Source organism: Petromyzon marinus, chromosome 71 (assembly GCF_048934315.1).
Source record: "Petromyzon marinus isolate PM22_M1 ecotype Great Lakes invasive population chromosome 71, UKy_Petmar_22M1.pri1.0, whole genome shotgun sequence".
Classification (NCBI taxonomy): Eukaryota; Metazoa; Chordata; class Hyperoartia; order Petromyzontiformes; family Petromyzontidae; genus Petromyzon; species Petromyzon marinus.
In genome coordinates, this window is record NC_133737.1 from 1,593,317 (window position 1) to 1,600,275 (window position 6,959).

The following is a 6,959-nucleotide window of genomic DNA, read 5'->3' on the forward strand; positions in this document are numbered from 1 at the left end:
CGGATGACATGCGGGAGGGCCTGGTCACATTGATTTATAAAGGGAAGGGAGACCGTAGGGACCTGGGAAGTTGGAGGCCAATAACCCTCCTGAATGTGGACTACAAGATCTTGGCAAGGGTAGTCGCGGGGCGACTGGGGAAGGTGGTGGGTGAGGTGGTGGGGCCGGACCAGACGTGTGCGGTCCCGGGGAGGAGGATCGCGGACACTTTGGTGGTTTTGAGGGAGGCGATTGAAGGCGAGAGAGAGAGGGGGTGCCCGTTGGGGATCCTAAGTCTGGACCTGGACAAGGCCTTCGACCGCCTCTCTCATGAATTCATGCTGGCGGTGATGGAGAGGATGGGGGTGTGTGGGCCCCTGGTGGAGTGGGTCTAGCTACTTTATGGGGGGCTCAGAGCCAGGCTCCTGATAAATGGGGAACGCTCCGGGATCATTCCAGTGGGTTCCGGGGTGCGGCAGGGATGCCCGATGTCCCCAGTACTATTTGTCATGTGCATGGAGCCTCTGGCGCAGATGATACGGAATGATCAGAGGATTAGGGGGGTGGTAATACCGGGGAGCAAGGAGCAAGGAAAGGTGACCCTGTACATGGACGATGTGGCCATGCTATGTAGGGACGTAGCATCGGTATGGAGCGCAATGGAGGGGATGGGGAGGTTCTGCGCGGCCTCCGGATTGAAGGTTAGTGTGGGGAAAAGTGAGCTGATGGTTTATGGAGACTCGAGGCTTTTCGAGGGTCGGCCGCCGGAATTGAGTCTACAAACAGAGGGGATAAAGGTACTGGGGGTGTTCTTCTGTGGGGATAGGATGGGGGAAAATAACTGGGAGAAGGGGGTGAGGAAGGCAAAGGGCTGTCTGGGTAAGTGTGCTGGGAGGCGGCTCACGATGGCCGGTAGAATTATGGTGGTAAAGACAGAAATATTACCATCCCTAAACTACTTGGCGCAGGTTTTCCCGCCAGGTGGGAGGGAGGCTAAGGCCTTGACCTCGGCGATTTTCAGGTTTATCTGGGGGGGGAGGGATGGAGAGGGTGAGGAGGGCTGCGGTGTGTCTGCAGGTCGGGAATGGGGGGAGGGGTGCCCCAAATGTGGGGTCTACCCTTCAATCGACTTTTGTCTGCAACGCGCTGCGGCTGTTTTTCTCTGCGGAGCCGCGGGGCAAGGCAGCGTGCTATATGAGGTATCGGCTGACGTGGCGGTTGCGGGGGCTCGGGATGACTGAGGTAGGAAGGAGCTCTCCTTTGGACTGGCCGGGGGGCTGGGTCAGCGACGTGGTGGGGAGCTACGTTAGACAGCACGGCCTGAACCGGTGGGGGGGCCGGTGGGCTCCCAGGGAGGTGCGAGCTGCGGCGGAGAAGGAGGAGGCCTGTGACGCGGTGGCCGGTGCGAGGAGGGAGATGCATGGGAAGATTTGGAGGAATGTGTTGTCGGCAGCGCTCACGAAGGAGCAGAGGGACCTGTCATGGCTGGCTGTCCGGGACAAGTTGGAGACACGGGGTTTTTTGTACAGCCGCCAAATGGCGCATACCCCAAGTGTCCAAGGGGCTGCAACGCGGACGAAACTGCATCGCACGTGATGGTGGCGTGCCCTTTTGCCCAGGAGGTCTGGAGGAGGAGTAAGCCGTTGCTGGCCCGTTTCGCGCTGTCGAGGGTGACGGCACGGGACGTCATGTGGGGAGAGCTGCGGGGGGTGGGGAGGGAGGACAGGGACCAGGTGTGGGCTGTAATCGGAGCGACGAAGGAGGCGCTGTGGAAAGCGCGAAAGAAAGAGCTGGAGGGGTCCCTGATGTCCCCGTTGGAGACATGTTATGTTGCGAGGAGATTGTTGGAAAGGGTGGTGGAGGTGGACCGGGTGAAAATGGGGCGCGATGCCGCAAAGGAACGATGGAAGTGGCCGCTGCCCAGGGTAGGCTAGGGCGGCCGGGGGGGGGGGGGGGGGGGGGGGAGCCTCGCCGGCGTCCGGGAGTGAAAGTGTGCATGACTGGAAGGGGAGGCTGCCCCTTCAGTGCTGTGGCAGGTGTGACTCCGGTCCAGAGGATGGGTCGGTGGCCGAGCGAGGCCTTTATGGCGCGAGCGAGGGGGCGGCCCCTCGGTCTTTGCTTTGTTTTGTTTTTGTTGTCTCCGCTGAGATACTGAATAAAATTTTAAAAACCGTATTTACCAGCGAAACGTCATACTCAAACTGTAAATGTGGATTCACTCTTCAACACACCGGTGGGCTAAAGTAGTGAATTATTTGTCTTTTTGTCAACGTGACACTTTTTTTTGCTGATTGGCCGTGTCGGGGGTGGAGGGTTACGACACATTTATAAATAAACGCGATCTAACCCAAAAACCTTTATTATGAATAATATTGGTCGCGAAAGCCTACATGTTAAACTGAAGAGACGAACTGTAATAATAGGTGTTTTCCCCTTTTTTCTGGCAACAAAACTGAAACCTTTTTACAAGGCTTCATGTCTGCATTAACCACAATACCTGCAGTCAAAATGCAAACAAAAAACATACTATGATAATATATGCATTGTCCTTGAAACTGATTGGTCCACACCAAGGGACGGCTTTCTTTTGAGCCTCGACCCAATTGGTGCTCGACCAGGTGACGCCAGAAGGCGTACAGCTCAAACACAATGCACTATCAAAGTAATGAGGGCTCGGGGTGGACCAATTAGTTTCAAGGACAATGCATATATTATCATAGTATGTTTTTTGTTTGCATTTTGACTGCAGGTATTGTGGTTAATGCAGACATGAATCCTCGTAAAAAGGTTTCAGTTTTGTTGCCAGAAAAAAGGGGAAAAACCCTATTGTTACATTTTGGTACTGGCAAAGGAGGTCTAATGATGAAGAGACAAACTTTTAAACATCAGGGAAACGACTCCTGTGGATTTATTTCCCACTTTTCCGTTTCCAGCGGCAGAATTTGTGGGCATGCTAGTCATAGCCGTGCTAGGCTTTGCTCAAGCAGCAAAACGCCACCGAAGGGGTAAACGGTCGGGGGCTCTAGTACGGCTACGCAGACGCGGGATCCGAACAGTGCTTCCGAACTTTTTCCTCTCCAACGTACGTTCACTGTACAACAAAATGGACGAACTTCAGCTACTGATGGTGAAAAACAGAGACTTTCTTTCATCTTCTGTTTTGTGCTTCACGGAGACATGGCTGTGTGATTTGATTCCGGACACTGCGCTACAACTGGCAGGATTCCATCTTGTAAGATCGGATCCTGACATAGCACTCACCGGCAAGACGAAAGGCGGTGGTATTTGTTTTTACATTAACAGTGGCTGGTGTGTAGATGTCAAAGTGATTCTGCAACATTGTTCTCCGCTCCTTGAATCATTTTTTTATAAACTGTAAACCTTTCTACTCACCTCACGAGTTCGCATCGCTCATTTTGGTCGGAGTTTACTTGCCGCCGGGTCCTCAGGTTAAAGAGGCCCAACGCATGCTCGCCGACCAGATTCTGAGTGTGGAGCGAGCAAATCCTGATTCGCTGGTTATCGTACTTGGCGACTTTAACAAAGGTAATCTCAGCCACGAACTCCACAAATACATACAATTCATTAAATGCCCTACCAGAGAAGGGAACACTCTGGATCACTGCCACGCTACAGTCAGTAGAGCCTACCACGCCGTCCCCCGAGCAGCACTGGGACACTCTGACCATGCCATGGTCCAACTGATTCCTGCATATAGGCAGAAACCAAAGTCTTTAAACCTGCTGTGAGGACATCTAAACAGTGGACCAGTGAGGCTGTGGAGGATTTGCGGGCGTGCTTGGACTGTACTGACTGGGATATGTTCACGACTGCTACCAATAGTCTGGATGAACTCACAGAGGCTGTGACGTCGTACATCAGCTTCTGTGAGGACTGCTGTATTCCAACACGTACCAGGGTGAACTTCAACAACAACAAGCCCTGGTTCTCAGCAAAGCTCAGAAGGTTGAGGTTGGAGAAGGTGGAAGCGTTTAGGAGTGGTGATAGAGACAGATTCAAGGAGTCGAAGAACAGGTTTAGCAAGGCGGTGAGAGAGGCTAAACGACTGTACTCAGAGAGACTAAAACACCAGTTCTCTGCTAACGACTCTGGTTCTGTCTGGAGAGGGCTCAGGCAGATCACCAACTACAAGCCCAGAGCCCCCAACACCACTAACGACTCCCGCCTGGCCCACGACCTGAACGAGTTCTGCTGCAGATTTGAAAGACAATTGGACTGTCCTGAACTACCCCTTCCCACCCAAGAGGCCCCATCCCCCACCCCTACTACAGAGACGACTCTCTTCTTTCCGGAGTGAGAAGTTAATAGACTTTTCAAGAGGCAGAACCTACGCACAGCAGCTGGGCCGGACGCTGTCTCTCCAGCCACCCTCAGGCACTGCGCTGACCAGCTGTCTCCGGTGTTCACCAACATCTTTAACACCTCCCTGGAGACATGCCATGTACCAGCCTGTCTCAAGTCCTCCACCATCATCCCTGTGCCCAAAAAGCTAAGGCCAGCAGGACTAAATGATTATAGACCAGTCGCCCTTACCTCTGTGGTAATGAAGTATTTTGAGCGCCTGGTCCTGGCACACCTCAAAGCCATCACAGACCCTCTCCTGGACCCCCTCCAGTTTGCCTACACAGGTCTGTGGACGACACAGTTAACATGGCCCTCCACTTCACCATACAGCATCTGGACTCCCGAGCATCCTACGCCAGGATCCTGTTTGTGGACTTCAGCTCTGCCTTCAACACCATCGTCCCTGCCCTGCTTCAGGACGAGCTCTTCCAGCTGAACGTGCCCGACTCCACCTGCAGGTGGATCACAGACTTCCTGTCTTACAGGAAGCAGTGCGTTAAGCTGGGAACATAAGTCTCTGACTCCAGGTACATCAGTACCGGAACGCCTCAGGGCTGCATCCTTTCCCCACTGCTCTTCTCCCTGTACACCAAAAGCTGCACCTCCAATCATCTGTCCGTCAAACTCTTGAAGTTTGCGGACGACACCACCCTCATTGGGCTGATCTCTCGTGGGGATGAGTCTGACTATAGGTGGGAAGCTGACAACCTGGTGACCTGGTGTAGCCAGAACAACTTAGAGCTAAATGTTCTAAAGACAGTTGAGATGGTTGTGAACTTCCGGAAAAATACAGCCCCACTTAACCCCATCACCATGTTCGACTTCCCAGTCAAAACTGTAGAGTCCTTCCGTTTCCTGGGCACTATTCTCTCCCGGGACCTCAAGTGGGAAGTGAACATCAGCCCTTTCACCAAGAGAGCTCAACAGAGGATGTACTTCCTACGGCAGCTGAAGAAATTCAACCTGCCAAAGAAAATGATGGTGCACTTCTATACAGAAATCATTTAATCCATCCTCACCTCCTCCATAACCGTCTGGTACGCTGCTGCCATTGCCAAGGACAAGATCAGACTGCAGCGTATCATCCACACTCCCGTCGCTCCAGAAGGACTCTGACCAAATTCTCCCTCCTGCCCCCCTTATGTTCCCAACGCCCGTTAACCCCCGGGTCACATGACGTCATCCTGAGCATCCAATCGAATCCTCTTTGCGGCCGTTTTGAGCTCTCTGGCCGTTGGGGGGGGTCGCGTCATCCCCCCCCCTTCCCATTGTCTCTGTGCCTGCGTTCCTCGCCGGTGACTCATCGATAATCCCCGCGCTCCCTCCCACTTAAGTTAACTCTTTTCTGCCTAAGGGTTTTTCCCTCCCACCCCACTGGTTATCCTGCCGCTGGGTACTGGCTGAAGGTCCCATCCCCCCGTGATGTGTACGCTTCATCGCGGCCGGCCTGTAAAGCTTCTACGCCCCCCTTTTTGGGGGGGCCGCCATGTAATCCAGTCTGGGAGGCTCAGCCAATTTCCTGGTCTGGGGAAACCGTGGAACGTCCCTGCTAGTGGGGTCCTCGAGTGAAAACCCATCGTACCAGGTGATCCCTCCCCGAGACCCTACGGGGGTGCATGTAAGTGTTTAGTGGGACGTGCGTTCGTGGGGGGGGGAGGGGGGGAGAGCACGTGGAGAGGGTAGCGCCGACCGAGCTGCTCCGCTGCGGTGGCACCACACAATCTACCAACCCTCGAGGACCTGCACACCTCGAGGAGCATGAGGCGAGCGAGGAAGATTTGTGGCTGATTCCTCCCACCCTGGACACTTCTCTGTTCCAGCTACTCCCCACCGGCAGAAGGCTGCGGTCCATCGGGACCAAAACCTCACGCCACAAAAAACAGTTTCTTCCCATCCGCTGCTGGCCTCTTCCACAAGGCCAAGGGCTTACACTGACTTTAACATTTTATCTAAAAAATGACACCTTGCCATACTTACACTATGTTACCATATTTGTATTTTTTTATTTTTAGATTGTATCTTACAGCTACTTTATATTAAATATTTATTCAATATTTTACATACTTTTAGCCCATTAGTGTTGGTTTGACTTTTTACTTTTAGTATAGTTAGAATTGTATACCACTTATGTAAGATTTAAGATTCCTATATGTTGAATGTAAATTCTTCGTGCGAACTTTCATGGCGAATGAAATCTTTTCTGATTAAAACCCTTTCTGATTAAAGTCATGTAAATAGAAACCAAAAATAAAGAAAAAATGTGGTTAATTTTATTATTTAAATTGCCATTTCATTTCATTATTTTCTTTTGAGTAACATGTTTTTTTAATTTACCAGACTTTAACGAAAGAAGCAAGAATATTAATTCCTGCAGTCACGAAAGTTTTAAGTCAAAATAGAAAGCGCCACCACTCGGCTCGCCTCAATCTGCGAGGAGGCTTGGCCCCCCCTCACACACACAAAGTGTACACACACACAGTGTACACACAGTGTACACACACACACAGTGTACACACAGTGTACACACACAGTTTTCAAACACACAGTGTGCACACACACAGTGTACACACACACAGTGTACACAGTGTACACACACACAGTGTACACACAGTGTA

General features: G+C 52.0%; 1 protein-coding gene across 1 annotated transcript in view; it reads right to left on the reverse strand.

The window, feature by feature from the left end:
• The window catches only part of LOC116957256 (uncharacterized), a 631,244-nt gene that overhangs the window by 291,009 nt on the left and 333,276 nt on the right, over positions 1 to 6,959 (reverse strand). The gene's annotated exons all lie outside the window — the stretch shown is intronic.